The 15,794-nt window shown below is 44.3% G+C and overlaps 1 long non-coding RNA gene across 1 annotated transcript; it reads right to left on the bottom strand.

Moving 5' to 3' along the window:
• Positions 1 to 1,971: 1,971 nt before the first annotated feature.
• Positions 1,972 to 14,813, bottom strand: LOC141057364 (uncharacterized). The gene is made up of 3 exons (XR_012222032.1): positions 14,713 to 14,813; positions 14,485 to 14,604; positions 1,972 to 2,107 (listed from the first exon to the last, which is right to left on the bottom strand). It is a non-coding gene; the product is annotated as an uncharacterized lncRNA (long non-coding RNA).
• Between the last annotated feature and the right edge of the window lie 981 nt (positions 14,814 to 15,794).

Here is a 15,794-nt window from a genome sequence, read left to right on the forward strand (position 1 = left end):
AGTGTAATTGCACAGGAATCACAAACAGGTGTGTTTTCTCAATAAAGGTGTGTCAGTTGTTCTGACTTACGTTGGTGATATTGTTAGTCTTTTCCAACCATGCTAGGTGAAGGATGGAGCTGAAGGAGAGTCCCGGGCAGCTCATTGAGAGTCCTGGAGTGGCAGCTATGGTGTCTGCGAGGAAGGCTGGCATGGCTTGGTGGAGTTGCAGCTATGGTGTCAGCAAGGAGTTTTTGCATGGCTTGGTGGAGTGGCAGCTATGGTGTAGAGCTGCACTCATGATGCTGGACTCGGTTGCTGGAAAGCTGGACTCAAGATGCTGGACAGCTGGACTCATATGCTGGACTCTGTTTCTGGACAGCTGCACACAGGTGGTAGACTGTTAGCACCATAGTGCAGCCTTGGAGCAGCGAAGAGTCCAGGACAACTCAGTCAGAGTCCTGGAGTGGCAGCTATGGTGTCAGCGAGGAGTTCGTGTAAAGCATGGTGGAGTCGCAGCTATGGTGTAGAGCTGCACTCAGTTGCTGGACTCTTTTGCTGGAAGCTGCACTCAGATGCTGGACTCCGTGGCTGGAAAGCTGCACTCAGGTGTCGGACTCCGTTGCTGGACAGTGCACCCAGGTGTTGGACACGGTGGGAGGAAGATGCACTCAGGTGTTGGACTCTGTTGCCTGGAGCAAGTGCATCAGAGCAAAGATAAGTGTTTCCCTGTTTGTCACTTTTCCTCATGTGGGTGTTAGTACAGCAGTGGGGCCAGTGCCTGCACCACCCAGCTCCCTAGTAAGGAATAGGTGTAGGGTGTGCTAGGGCGACAGGTTCGTGATCGGCGCCCGGTGCGGAACCAGCATAGGGGACGTCAGGAGTGTTAGGGGCACTGACTCAAGGGAGTGCAGGAGGTCTCCACTTCCCCGTTCCCTATCGCAGGGCCCACCGTTGTAAATGTTTCCCTATCCCTTGTGTCTTGTTGTATTAGTTACCGGCCTGCGGGCCGTGTCACACTGGACAATTGCACGTGCCGTGTCCTGTTGTATTAGTTACCGGCCCACTGGCCGTGTCACACAGGACGCGGCACGTGACAATGGCCTGATGGGAGCAGCAGTCTCATCGGCCCATGACAGCTTTTTTATCGCAGGTCACCCTTGCGGGTCACAGTCAGCTGCGGGATCACACTGATATCTGCTAGCATGATCCCGCAGCACTGTGACCAACAGTACCGGCGGTAGCATTACAGCACACAGCCACACACAGCTGCACACACACGCAGACACCCGCGCACACACACAGATACCCACAGACACATGCAAACAGACACGCACATATTCTCTGCTCACACATATTCTCTGCCCACACACTACAGTATTCCTCCTTCTGACATCACTTCCTTTTCTGCAGCATTTTTGGCAGCACATCTGCAGCAAATCCACAAACCTTTTTACACCTGCGGATTTGCTGCGGATCTGGGGGACTCAATGGAGGTCAATGGGTGCAGAAAAGCTGCAGATCCGCAAAAACAATTGACATACTGTGGAAAATAAAACTGCAAATAAGGATGGAAATATCCGCAGCATGTGCACAATTCAGGAATTTCATTGATTAACATTGCTTTAATAATACATTGCGGATTTATAGCATTTCCGCGTGGAAAAAATGCTGTGGAAATATGACAAATCCGCAACGTGTGTACATAGACTAACACTTTCTGTTCCCTGTCAGTTTAAACTACAGTCACTCCAAATCATGTCATAAACAGGGCCCCTTAGGCCATATCTTAGTCAAGCCTCACTTTTCTGTTTGCCAAACCATATACTTTTATATATGTACTCATCATATTTTACAGTAAACAGTACCAATAAGGAAGATTGCTAAATGAATAGCTAGAATCATCTCACTCCCCAAGAAATCTTTAAATTAAATGTATACTATTAATTTGAGTTTGTTCTATAGTTACCTGAAATGCAGATAATGCTCTGTGGGCCTCAATTTCAGATTGCAAAAAAGGTTCATAAATCGAAATTTCAATGCCACCGTTCTCCAAAATGTAGAATTGTTGCAATGTATTGTTGTAAGCAAAAAGAGCCAATGCATAGCCTGCTTTTAAACAAATATCCTGAAATATATTACACATAAAATTATTTTTTAATGCTTATTTAGAAAAAGAGAAACTGTAAATGCACTAGCGAAATCACTATGTAAAAGCTTCAGTCTCACTTTATTCACTCTGTATTATATGGAGAAGAGAGTAAAGACTTGTAGCACATAGCACATTTGGCTCCTTCATCATTTTTTCACTATTTCTTATTTCAATAAAAGGAGCATCTAATGATAGCACAATGGAGCGGGGGATCATTTCTAAGCATATGAAAGACCAGAGCCAATTTATCTGGTGTGAAGTTGTGAAGGGGCTCAAGAAAGGGATAACACAAAGCTTTAAAGCACCATTCCAGAGATTCTTTTATTTCAGCGCCGCTGGAGTGGAATTACTAATCTAAGTTCCCTGCCCTTAGTCTCACACCACCAACTTCTCACTGCTACTTTAGACTGACCAGAAGTCAGAGGTAACAGTCACAAGCTCTCAATGTAAGTCAAGGGAGCTTTGTTCTGGCTCTCATAGACTTAGAGTTGCAACATCCACCTGACCCATCGATATGGAAGTGACCCATCGATACAGAACTTGCTGTCTAATGGAGAGTAACATAGATCCCCGATGAGGCCTCTATGGTACATCATATTGTTGGGGAGTGGTGACGGCGACAGGTCCATTAGTAATAGTGATGCACCATAGGTCGAAAAATTAGGACCAAGATGTTACTGATTACAATAGTTGCTTAGTTGTGAATAAAGAGCAGCAGTGAAAATAATATTGTGTACATACCCTGTTTTAGCTGTATTATCATGCTCTTAACTTGTTATAATTCACTGTATTGCCGCTGTTCATTTCTTTACATTGGTATTGTGGCAAGGCGCTAAGTACATATATATTGCAGTTAATCAAATAAGTAGTTGGATAAGTACCACTGCCTTCTCATTCTTTGCGCCGTGGCATCCGTGAAACCTGTTAACACTTTAACAGGAGCTGGGAGGAGTGCATACAGAATTATTCTCTACTTTGCTCAGAATATACTTTTAACCCTTTTCTGACCTCTGACGTACTATTCTGTCCATGTGCCCTGGGCTCCTATAACCATGGACGGAATAGTAAGTCATGAGCAATCAGCCGCGCTCACGGAGAGAGCGCGGCTGATCGCAACCGGGTGTCAGATGATCCTCACAGCTGTCACCCGGCACTAAGTGCCAGGAGCGGTTTAATCCCCGGAACACTGCAATCAAACATGATTGCAGCATTCCAGGAGCAGGCAGAGGGGCTGTCAGCTGTGACAGCCCCTCTGCCGTTGGATTGGAGATCCCCGCAGGATCCCGATCGCTGACATGGAGACTCGATGTAGTCATGACGACATCTGGGTCTCCAGAGCTGTGAAACTTCCTGTCATGCACAGTGCATGTCAGGAAGTCTCACAGGTCAGTGAACAGAAGCTGCAGCGCTGATATAGCATGCAGTGTCTAATAGTCGGACAAAATGTAAAAGTAAGAATTAAATTTTAAAAAAATTAAAATAATTGTAAAAATATTTTAAAAAATAATACAAAATAATAAACTCTCAATATTTATTACATCAATAAATATTTAAATAAAAAAATCTAAACAATTAAAGTGCACATATTTAGTATTGCCGCGTCCGTAATGACTCGACTTATAAAACTGTCCCGCAAGTTAACGCCTTTAGTAAACACCATTAAAAAAAAAGGCAAAAAACCAATGCTTTATCATCATACCACCGAACAAAACAAGGAATAACACGCGATCAAAAAGACAGATATAAATAAATGTGGTGCCACTGAAAATGTCATCTTGTCTCGCAAAAAACAAGCCATCATATAGCTCCATCACCAGAAAAAAAAAAAGTTATAGCTCTTAGAATAAAGGGATGCAAAAATAATTATTTTTTATATAAAATAGGTTTTATTGTATAAAAGCATCAAAACATAAAAAAAGACATAAATGAGGTATCGCTGTCATCGTACTGACTCGAAGAATAAAATTACCTTATCAATTTTACCACATGTGAAACGGTATAAATGCCCCACTGTGATAACACACTCCGGGATCGCCTTTGCTGGGGTCAAAGGTCACGTGCGTTCAGCATGAAACTCAGGCGCAGAGCTGGGATTCGGGTATAACTGACACTGGGCCAGGTTTATTAACGGTGAAAGCAATGCATAAAGGAAATAAAACATTAAAAAAATCCTTGCCTGTCCGGCACTAACTAAACAAGGTACAACCTAACTACCAACTGGCGGGCTTCTCCCGTCCAGCCAAACCACAGTTGCAGTGAGCACTGCTTTCACTCACGTGTCTCTCACACAGACAGGCTCTCTGTGTTCCCAGGCTGAGACACTCATACAACCACCTGGCATCCTTTTATATCCGCCTCCCATTATTCATTAGTAACCAGGTGCGATACTGACCAGACTAGGCCACATAGGAAAGGTATCTGGGCGAGATATACCTGCCCTCATCCACTATTCCCACATGATTCTCACATATCCCCCCTCTGCTCAGACCACTCCGGTTGAGCAATGACACCCGCCAAACAGTGCACTCGGGACAGGGCATCTGCATTCCCCATCTGTACCCCTGGGCGGTGCTCCACCGTAAAAGTGTAGGCCTGCAGGGCAAGGAACTACCGGGTCACCCGGCTATTCTGTTCCTTGTTCAAGTGCATCCACTTGAGAGGGGCATGGTCAGTGATCAGCCTGAACTTTCGGCCCACCAGGTAATATTTGAGGGCCTCTAGAGCCCACTTAATGGCTAGGCACTCTTTTTCTACGACTGCATACTTTTGCTCATGTTTGTTCAGCTCCTGCTGAGATAGAGGACTGGGTGTTCCACTCCGTCCCTCACTTGTGACAGTACGGTCCCGATACCGGTATCAGAGGCATCCGTTTGTACCACAAACTCAATGCAGAAGTTCGGAGTCACCAGTACTGGTTGAGAGCAAAGTGCCCGTTTTAGGCTATGGAAGGCTTCTTCAGCCGCTAAACTCCATTTAATCATGACGGAGTCTTTCCCTTTTGTAAGATCTGTCAGGGGGGTAGCGATGGCTGCAAAATTGGGTATGAACCGGCGATAATAGCCGGCGATCTTCAGAAAGGCTTGCACCTGCTTCTTGTTGACAGGTTGCGGCCAGTCCTGAACCGCCTGAATCTTATCGAGCTGGGGTTTAACAATACCCCTCCCAATTACATACCCCAAATACCGGGCTTCTTCTAGCCCGATGTGATATTTCTTGGGGTTCGCGGTTAGACCTGCCTCCCACAGGTCGTCAATCACAGCTTGTACTTTCTGGAGATGACTCTCCCAGTCCAAGCTGTAAATGACAATGTCATCTAAATAGGCCAAAGCGTACCGCCTATGTGGCCTCAGGACTCGATCCATCAGTCTCTGGAAGGTTGCCGGTGCTCCGTGCAGTCCAAACGGCATATACACATACTGAATTAATCCTTACGGCGTAGCAAATGCTGTCTTTTCTCTGGCAGCCTCAGCCAGAGGGATCTGCCAATACCCCTTTGTTAGATCTAGGGTCGTAATATACCGGGCTTTTCCTAACCGATCTATTAACTTGTCGACCCGGGGCATAGGGTAGGCATCAAATTTTGAGACCGCATTCAGTTTCCTGAAGTCATTGCAGAACCGGATGGTGCCGTCCGGTTTAGGAATTAGCACAATCGGGCTGGACCAAGCACTGTGCGATTCCTCAATGACTCCTAACTCTAACATTGCCTTCCCTTCTCGGGAAGCGGCTTCACGGCGCGCTTCCGGGATTCAGTAGGGTTTTACGTGAACTGTGACACCAGGTTCCGTTACGATGTCATGTTTCATTAGCGTAGTCTGCCCGGGTTTTTCTGAGAAAAACTTTTGGTTGTGAAGTAGAAACTGCCTGACCTCAGTCTTTTGCCGCTCCGAGAGAGTCTCTGCAACCCGTACCTCCGGTACAGTATGCGAGCAGACGGGACGGGCCAGCTCCGCTGACAAGGCAGACCGATCTTTCCAGGGTTTTATCAGATTTACATGATAAATCTGTTCAGGTTTCCGTTTACCTGCCTGGTATACTTTGTAGTTTACTTCACCAACTCTTTCCTTAATCTCAAAGGGGCCCTGCCACTTTGCCAGGAACTTACTGTCCACCATGGGGACCAGGATCAACACCCTATCTCCGGGTGCAAACGTACGGATCTTGGCGCCCCTATCATAGATTCTTTTTTGGACTCCTTGAGCCTGCATCATGTGTTCTTTCACAATAGGCATAACAGCCGCAATACGGCCCTGCATTTGTGTGACGTGATCTATCACCGTTTTAAATGGAGTGACCTGACCCTCCCAGGTTTCTTTTGCAACGTCTAACAGTCCGCGAGGACGTCGGGCGTACAATAACTCGAAAGGCGAGAATCCCGTGGAAGACTGGGGTACTTCCCTGATGGCAAAAAGAAAATACGGAAGTAAATAGTCCCAGTTCTTCCCATCCTTGTCTATCACCTTTCTCAGCATCTGCTTCAGAGTTTTATTGAACCGTTCGACCAACCCGTCTGTTTGAGGATGATACACGGATGTGCGTAAAGGTTCGATTTGTAACAATCGGCAGAGCTCCTTCATTACCCTGGACATAAAGGGGGTCCCCTGGTCGGTGAGTATCTGTTTTGGTATACCGACCCGACTAAACACGTGCATCAGTTCCTTGGCAATCGTCTTGGTGGCCGTGTTACGCAAAGGGATGGCCTCCGGGTAACAAGTGGCATAATCCAAGAAGACCAGGATATGTTGGTGTCCACTTGCAGACCGTGGAAGGGGCCCAACTAAATCCATCCCAATCCTCTCAAACGGGACTTCAATAATAGGTAGGGGTACCAAAGGGCTACAGAACCGGGGCTTAGGTGCGGAGGCTTGGCAGTCAGGACAAGACTCACAAAATACACGAATATCGTGATGCATGCCTGGCCAAACAAAACAGTGTAATATCCTTTCGGTGGTTTTCTGGACTCCGAGGTGACCTCCCATCACATGTCCGTGGGCCAGGTCCAGCACCTGCCGCCAGTAGGGTTTTGGCATGACTAATAGTTGCACCGTGTCTTCCCCCTTTTTCTCTATCTGATAGAGTAAATCATTCTCCAGAACCATGTAAAGATATGCCAGCCTAGAGCCAGGTTCTATGGGTACCCCATTTATCACTTTTACATTTGTCCTAGCCTGAGAAAGGGTAGGATCCTTTATTTGCTCGCTTTGGAAGTCATCTTTCTGAACTTCTAAATCCGGCAAACGGGGAGGTGGACGGCTGTCGGCCTCCTCCTCTTCCCCGGTCTCCTCCGTATCACCCGCCATGACTGAAAACGGGAACTGCAGGTCATTTCCAGCAGACTCTTCCCCCGAGTCTTCCGGGGAGACCTCTTCCAGGGGTTCGGGACCCACAAGCGCCCTGGGAGAAGAATCATGTACACTATTACCCTGGGGTATCAACTGATTCTCCCACAATTGCCAGAAGTGGGAAAAATCCCGGCCTAGGATAACATCATGCAATAACGCCGGGACGAGTCCCACTTTATGTTGCACAGACCCATAGGAAGTAGTAATGCATATGACCGTGGTGAGGTACGAACAGGTACAGGTGTCTCCATGCACACACGTTACAGAAAATTTGTCTGATGGTCCAGTCGGGGCTGACACCAGCCTGGCCTTCATCAGAGTCACCACACTTCCCGAGTCTAACAATGCCACCACATTTTTTCCATCAACAGTTAAATCACACAAGTGTTTTTCCACCTCCTTTTGACCAGCATTCACACTCACTACCCGTGCAACCATAGACATGCGGTTTTTAGAGTCTGTGACGTCGCACTGCAGGGGTTCAGTAGTGAGCGGACAGTTCGCAACAATGTGTCCCATCTCTTGGCAGCGGAAACACCTAATGGGCCCCTTGCTTAGACCATAGTTCGTTACTCTCAGCCTCGCAGTGCAGGCAGTCCCATTTTCCTCCCCCACTGTCTTAGGGATTTTTCCATCTCCCCTACCCCCTGGAACAATCTTACCGGTTCCACGTGGAGACGATGAAGAACGAGGTGGGGTAGCGTCGTCTCGGAGTCCTTCCGCCATGGAGTAACGTTCAACCAGATCCACCAGTTGATCTGCCATCGTAGGATTTCCATGGCTTACCCACTTCCTAAGGGCTGGCGGTAGAGCTTTCAGGTACTTGTCCATGACAACTCTGGATTATCTCTGGCGCTGTCAACCCCTCGGGTTGTAGCCACTTCTTCGTCACGTGGATCAGGTCAAACATCTGTGACCGCGGTGGTTTATCCGGCTGATAAGATCATTGATGCACTCTCTGTGCACGGACAGCGGTTGTCACTCCCAGCCGGGCCAAGATCTCGGCGTTCAGTTTGTCAAAGTCCTGCGCAGCTTCAGGCTCTAAGTCATAATAAGCCTTGTGGGCCTCACCGGAAAGAAACGGGGCAATCTGGCCGGCCCATCGTGCCTTCGGCCATTTTTCTCGCACCGCCATCCGTTCAAACGTGGTCAGGTATGCCTCGACGTCATCTTCGGTCGTCATCTTCTGCCAGTACCGACTCACGTGAATCACTCTCGACTCGGCTTCCAGGTTAACCTCATGTAGACTTGCCAGGCGCTGCACCACCTGCTGGAGAAGCGAACGATCGGCAGCTGTCATGTCCCCCAACTCCTTCAGCTGGGCCATCATCACCTGATTAGCTTCTTGCTGGACGGCGGTGGACTGTACCAGCGCTTTCACCACGTCCTCCATGCTAATGCTTGCAACGTGATGCCCGCGTTCTCCACCACAATGTGATAACACACTCCGGGATCGCCTTTGCTGGGGTCAAAGGTCACGTGCGTTCAGCATGAAACTCAGGCGCAGAGCTGGGATTCGGGTATAACTGACACTGGGTCAGGTTTATTAACGGTGAAAGCAATGCATAAAGGAAATAAAACAAATCCTTGCCTGTCCGGCACTAACTAAACAAGGTACAACCTAACTACCAACTGGCGGGCTTCTCCCGTCCAGCCAAACCACAGTTGCACTGGGCACTGCTTTCACTCACGTGTCTCTCACACAGACAGGCTCTCTGTGTTCCCAGGCTGAGACACTCACACAACCATATATATCCGCCTCCCATTATTCATTAGTAACCTGGTGCGATACTGACCAGACTAGGCCACATAGGAAAGGTATCTGGGCGAGATATACCTGCCCTCATCCACTATTCCCACATGATTCTCACACCCCCAAAAAAAGAAATTTCTGAATTGCTGGTTTTTATTCATTCTGCCTCCCAAAAATCGGAATACAAGGCGGTCCAAAAACATCATGTGCCCAAAAATGGTACCAATAAAAACGTCAACTTGTCCTGCAAAAAACAAGACCTCACATGACTCTGTGGGCCAAAATATGGAAAAATTATAGCTCTCAAAATGTGGTGATGCAAAAACTTTTTTGTAATAAAAAGCGTCTTTTAGTGTGTGATAGCTGCAAAACATAAAAACCAGCTATAAATAGTAATTCAAACCCCCCTTTATCACTCCTTTAGTTAGGGAAAAATAATAAAATGAAAAAAGTATTTATTTCCATGTTCCCATTAGGGTTAGGACTAGGGTTAGGGTTGGGGTGAAAGTTAGGGTTGGGGCTAAAGTTAGGGTTAAGGTTGAGGCTAAAGTTAGTGTTAGGGTTGTGGCTAAAGTTAGGATTACGGTTACGGTTGGGATTAGGGTTAGGGTTGGATTATGGTTATGGTTGGGATTAGGGTTAGGTGTGTGTTGGGGTTAGGGTTGGAGTTAGAATTGGGGGGTTTCCACTGTTTAGGCACATAAGGGGCTCTCCAAATGTGACATGGCGTCTGATCTCAATTCCAGCCAATTCTGCATTTAAAAGTCAAACGGCACTCCTTCCCTTCCAAGCGCTGCCATGCGCCCAAACAGTGGCTTGCCCCCACATATAGGGGATCAGCATACTCAATTGCACAATCACTTTTGGAGTCCAATTTCTTCTGTTACCCTTGGGGAAATAAATAATTGGGGACAGAAAGTTTATTTTTGTGAAAATTATTATTTTTTATTTTTACGGCTCTACATTATAAACTTTTGTGAAGCACTTGGGGGTTCAAAGTGCTCACCACACATCTAGATAAGTTCCTTACAGGGACTACTTTCCAAAATGGTATCACTTTTGGGGGGTTTCCACTATTTAGGCACATCAGGGGCTCTCCAAACGTGACATGGCGTCCGATCTCAATTCCAGCCAATTTTGCATTGAAAAGTCAAATGGCGCTCCTTCCGTTCCGAGCTCTGCAATGCGACCAAATAGTGGTTTACCTGCATATATGAGATATCAGTGTAGTCAGTAGAAATTGTACAACAACTTTTGGGGTCCACTTTCTCCTGTTACCCTTGGTAAAATAAAACAAATTGGATCTGAATTAAATATTTTGTGAAAAAAGTTAAATGTTCATTGTTTTCAACATTCCAAAAATTCCTGTGAAGCACCTAAAGGGTTAATAAACTTTTCGAATGTGGTTTTGAGTACCTTGAGGGGTGCAGTTTTTAGAATGGTGTCACTTTTGGGTATATTCTATCATATAGACCCCTCAAAGTGACTTCAAATGTGATGTGGTCCTTAACCCCTTTCCTTCATTGGACGTAATATTCCATCCATGTGCCCTGGGCCCTAATTACCATGGATGGAATATTACATCATAGCGATAAGCGGCGCCCACGTGGTGAGCGCCGCTTATCGCGGCCGGGTGTCAGCTAATTATCATAGCTGACACCCGGCACAATGTGTCAAGGGCGGTCACGGACCGCCCCCGACACGTTAACCCCTTGTACACCGCGATCAAACACAATTGCGGTGTACCGGGGGTTACAGGGAAGCATCGGCAGGGAGGGGGCTCCCTCCGTGCTTCCCTGAGCCCCCCACAGCAGCGCAATGTGCAGCACTGCTGCGGGGGTCTCCTTTCCTGCAGGTCCCCGGATCCAATATGGTGGCGGGGACCTCCGGGGGCCTGTAGGGAGCTGGCTTCCTCAGTGCCTGCAAAGCGCAGGCAAGGAGGAAACCTGCACACTGCCTGTGACAGATTGCTGATCTGTCACAGCGATCTCTGATGTGACAGATCAGCGATCTGTCACAGGACAGTTTTGTCCCCGCTGGGACATTGTAATAAAGTAAAAAAAAAAAAAAAGTTTAAAAATAATTTTAAAAAAATCGCTAAATAAATTCAAGAAAAAAAAAATATTCCCCAATAAATAAATTTTTTGGAAATAAAAACAAACAAACAATAAAAGTACACATATTTGGTATTGTCGCGTCCGTAACGACCCGCCCTATAAAACTGTCCCATTAGTTAACCCCTTAAGCGAACCCCTTAAAAAATAAAAATAAAAAACGAAGCAAAAAATGATTTATTATCATACCACCAAACAAAAAGTGCAATAGCGCGCGACCAAAAAGATGCATATAAATATCCATGGTACCGCTGAAAACGTCATCTTGTCCCGCAAAAAACGAGCTGCCACACAGCATCATCAGCGAAAAAATAAAAAAGTTATAGCTCACAGAATAAAGCGATGCAAAAATAATTATTTTTTATATAAAATTGTTTTCATTGCATAAAAGCGCCAAAACATAAAAAAAGACATAAATGGGGTATCGCTGTAACCGTACTGACCCGAAGAAGAAAACCGCTTTATCAATTTTATCGCACGCGGAACGGCGTAAACGCACCCCCAAAAGAAATTCATGAAACGCTGTTTTTTGCAAATTCTGCATCCCAAAAAACAAAATAAAAAGTGATGAAAAAATGTCACGTGCCCGAAAATGGTACCAATAAAAACGTCAACTGGTCCCGCAAAAAATAAGACCTCACATGACTCAGTGGGTCAAAATATGGACAAATCATAGCTCTCAATATGTGGTGATGCAAAAACTATTTTTACAATAAAAAGCGTCTTTTAGCGTGTGACAGCTGCCAAATATAAATACCACCATAAATAGTAAATCAAACCCCCCGTTATCACCCCCTTAGTTAGGGAAAAATAATAAAATTAAAAAAATGTATTTATTTCCATTTTTCCATTAGGGTTAGGGCTAGGGCTAGGGTTAGGGCTAGAGTTAGGGTTAGGGGTGTGTTGGGGTTAGGGTTGGAGTTATAATTGGGGAGTTTCCACTGTTTGGGCACATCAGGTGCTCTCCAAACGCAACATGGCGTCTGATCTCAATTCCAGCCAATTCTGCGTTGAAAAAGTCAAATGGTGGTCGTTCCCTTCCAAGCTCTGCCATGCGCCCAAACATATGGGGTATCAGCCTACTCAGGACAATTTGCAAAACAACTTTTGGGGGCCAATTTCTCCTGTTGCCCTTAGGTAAATAAAAAATTGGGGGCAAAAATATCATTTTTGTGGAAAAAAAAATGATTTTTTTATTTTCACGCCCGGGCGTTATAAACTTCTGTGAAGCCCTTGGGGGTTCAAAGTGCTCACCACACATCTAGATAAGTTCCTTGGGGGGTCTAGTTTCCAAAATGCTGTCATTTGTGGGGGGATTCCACTGTTTTGGTACATCAGGGGCTTTCCAAACGCGACATGGTGTCCGATCTCAATTCCAGCCAAAATCGTCAAATGGCGCTGCTTCCCTTCTGAGCTCTGCCATGCGCCCAAATAGTGGTATACCCCCAAATATGGGGTATCAGCGTACTCAGGACAAATTGCACAATAACTTTTAGGGTCCTGTTCCCCTTGGGAAAATAAAAATTGGGGGTGAAAAGATCATTTTGTGGAAAAAATATGATTTTTTAATTGTACCGCTGAACGTTATAAACTTCTGTGAAGCCTTTGTGGGGTCAAAGTTCTCACCACATATCTAGATAAGTTCCTTGGGGGGTCTAGTTTCCAAAATGGGGTCACTTTTGGGGAGTTTCCACTGTTTAGGTACATCAGGGGCTCTCCAAACGTGACATGGCGTCCGATCTTAATTCCAGCCAATTTTGCATTGTAAAAGTCAAACGGCGCTCCTTCCCTTCTGAGCTCTGCCATGCGCCGAAACAATGGTTCCCCCCCACATATCAGGTATCAGCGTACTCAGGACAAATTGCACAATAATTTTTGCAGTCCAATTTCTCCTGTTACCCTTGGTAAAATAAAAAAAATTGAACCTGAAGTATTTTTTTTGTGAAAAAAAGTTAAATGTTCATTTTTTTTTTAAATATTCAAAAAATTCCTGTGAAGCACTTGAAGGGTTAATAAACTCCTTGAATGTGGTTTTGAGCACCTTAAGGGGTGCAGTTATTAGAATGGTGTCACTTTTGGGTATTTTCTATTATATAGACCCCTCAAAGTGGCTTCAAATGTGATGTGGTCCGTAAAAATAAAATGGTGTTGCAAAATTGAGAAGTCGCTGGTCAACTTTTAACCCTTATAACTTCCTAACAAAAAAAAAAATTTGGTTCCAAAATTGTGCTGATGTAAAGTAAATATGTGGGAAATGTTACTTAAGTTTTTTGTGTGCCATATCTCTGTGATTTAAGGGGATAAAAATTCAAAGGTGGAAAATTGCGAAATTTTCAAAATTTTCGCCAAATTTCCATTTTTTTTTACAAATAAACGCAAGTTATATGAATGAAATTTTACCACTAACATGAAGTACAATATGTCACGAGAAAACAATGTCAGAATCACCAGGATCCATGGAAGCGTTCCAGAGTTATGGCCTCATAAAAGGACAGTGGTCAGAATTGTAAAAATTGACCCGGGAGTTAACGTGCAAACCACCCTTGGTAGTGAAGGGGTTAAAAAAATGGTTTTGTAAATATTGATGTAAAAATGAGAAATCACTGGTCAACTTTTAACCCTTATAACTTCCTAACAAAATCAAATTTTGGTTCCAAAATTGTGCTGATGTAAAGTAGACATATGGGAAATGTTACTTATTAAGTATTTTGTGTGACATATCTCTGTGATTTAAAGGCATGAAAATTCAAATTTGAAAAATTGCTAAATTTTCACCAAATTTCTATTTTTTTCACAAATAAATGCAAGTTATATGAATGAAATTTTACCACTAACATGAAGTACAATATGTCATGAGAAAATAATGACAGAATCACCAGGATCCATCAAAGCGTTCCAGAGTTATTACCTCATAAAAGGACAGTGGTCAGAATTGTAAAAATTGGCCTGGTCATTAACATGCAAGCCACCCTTGGGGGTAAAGGGGTTAACAGTTAAAAAAACACAATGCAAAGGTTATATGAATATTGGGATGCCTATTGAACCTAATAGTGACAACAGAGGTGCAGTAAAACAGCAATCTGCCACAAGAACATGATAAAAGTGTCTACAAAAAACATCCAAATCTCAATGAAAAATAAATACCTTATCAGATGAATAAAGGAGATCAATGACATCAGTAAACGTAAATCCATCATTGTACAAATGACACTGTAGAGCTGTATTTCTCAGAACGATACAAGCAAGAGTACAGGCCACTTCAACCTGTCCATATGAATGAATGGATAAATAACATACAGTAGGTCAAAATTGACTTCTTTAGTACAAAACAGAAACAATCAAAAAATATTGATAACTAACATGATTGTCTACCTTAATTTTCAAAGAGCTGTGAGATTTTAGAAGGTGAATGAGAGTACTGAGCGCTTGCTCCTCAACTATTTTTTCCTGGGTAACTGGATTACTCATCAGTGCTATACCTTTAGAAAACAAACAAAAGAACAAAATATAGAAATTATAGCCACATTTATGCATATAGTATCTAAAAGCTAATATACAAGATCAAGGAGCACAGGAAGACTCTGAGGTGATAGGCTCCCATATCTTTACTAATAAATAAGGTAAATTATATGCAAAATATTTAATGTAAAAGTGGTTGTCCGGAACGGTTATATTAATGGCGTAGCGTCTGGATAGGTCAAAAATATGTGATATGTGGGGGTGCAACATCTAACACCTACACTGATAGCTGTTCAGAGTGAGAGCGGCATCTGGCTCTGCTGAGTGGCGGAGCTGCATAGCTCTGTCATCTTAATAGTTGCCAGGTATTGCACATTCTTATTTTCTTCAATCAATAGAGGGTGGTTATGTAATACCCGGTCACATCCACTATTCAGTTGACAGAGCTATGCTCTGCTGACCCCTCAGTAAAATGAATAGTCCCAAGATCTGTTTCTCAGATGGTGCATGGAATGAAGCAGGCAGCCAGTCCTGTTATTTGGTCCTGCAAAGAAGTTATACCCAGCACTCATCCAAAGGATCCAAAAATGTAAAATCATAGGCTCCAATTCATCAAGATCAGCGTTGTTCATGAATGTGATGAATGGTGGTCACCACGCTGTCGTCTCACCCCAGCTCTACCCACTTTGTCCGAGCTGCACAAAAATGGAGTGAGAAAGTCAAAAGTCACAAAATTTTAGAGTAGCCTCAAGTTTTGCCTAAATTTTGTGACTTTCAAAACTTTTTACACTAGAATACTGGAATAAAGCTTTCATGAATGGAGCTAATAGTTTTATTCAAACAGATTTACAATCCCCACAAAAAAAACTATGTAGAGACCAGTACGCATTCCAAATCTTAGTCGGTGAATTCTTAATCATAACTGAAAAGTTTGTCCGAACCTTCCAACTAAAAACACCTCATTCACTAAGGCCATGTGCACATGCTCAGTATTT

This window comes from Dendrobates tinctorius, unplaced genomic scaffold, assembly GCF_039654945.1.
Source record: "Dendrobates tinctorius isolate UK_male_01 unplaced genomic scaffold, ASM3965494v1 ptg000204l, whole genome shotgun sequence".
In the NCBI taxonomy this organism is placed as follows: Eukaryota; Metazoa; Chordata; class Amphibia; order Anura; family Dendrobatidae; genus Dendrobates; species Dendrobates tinctorius.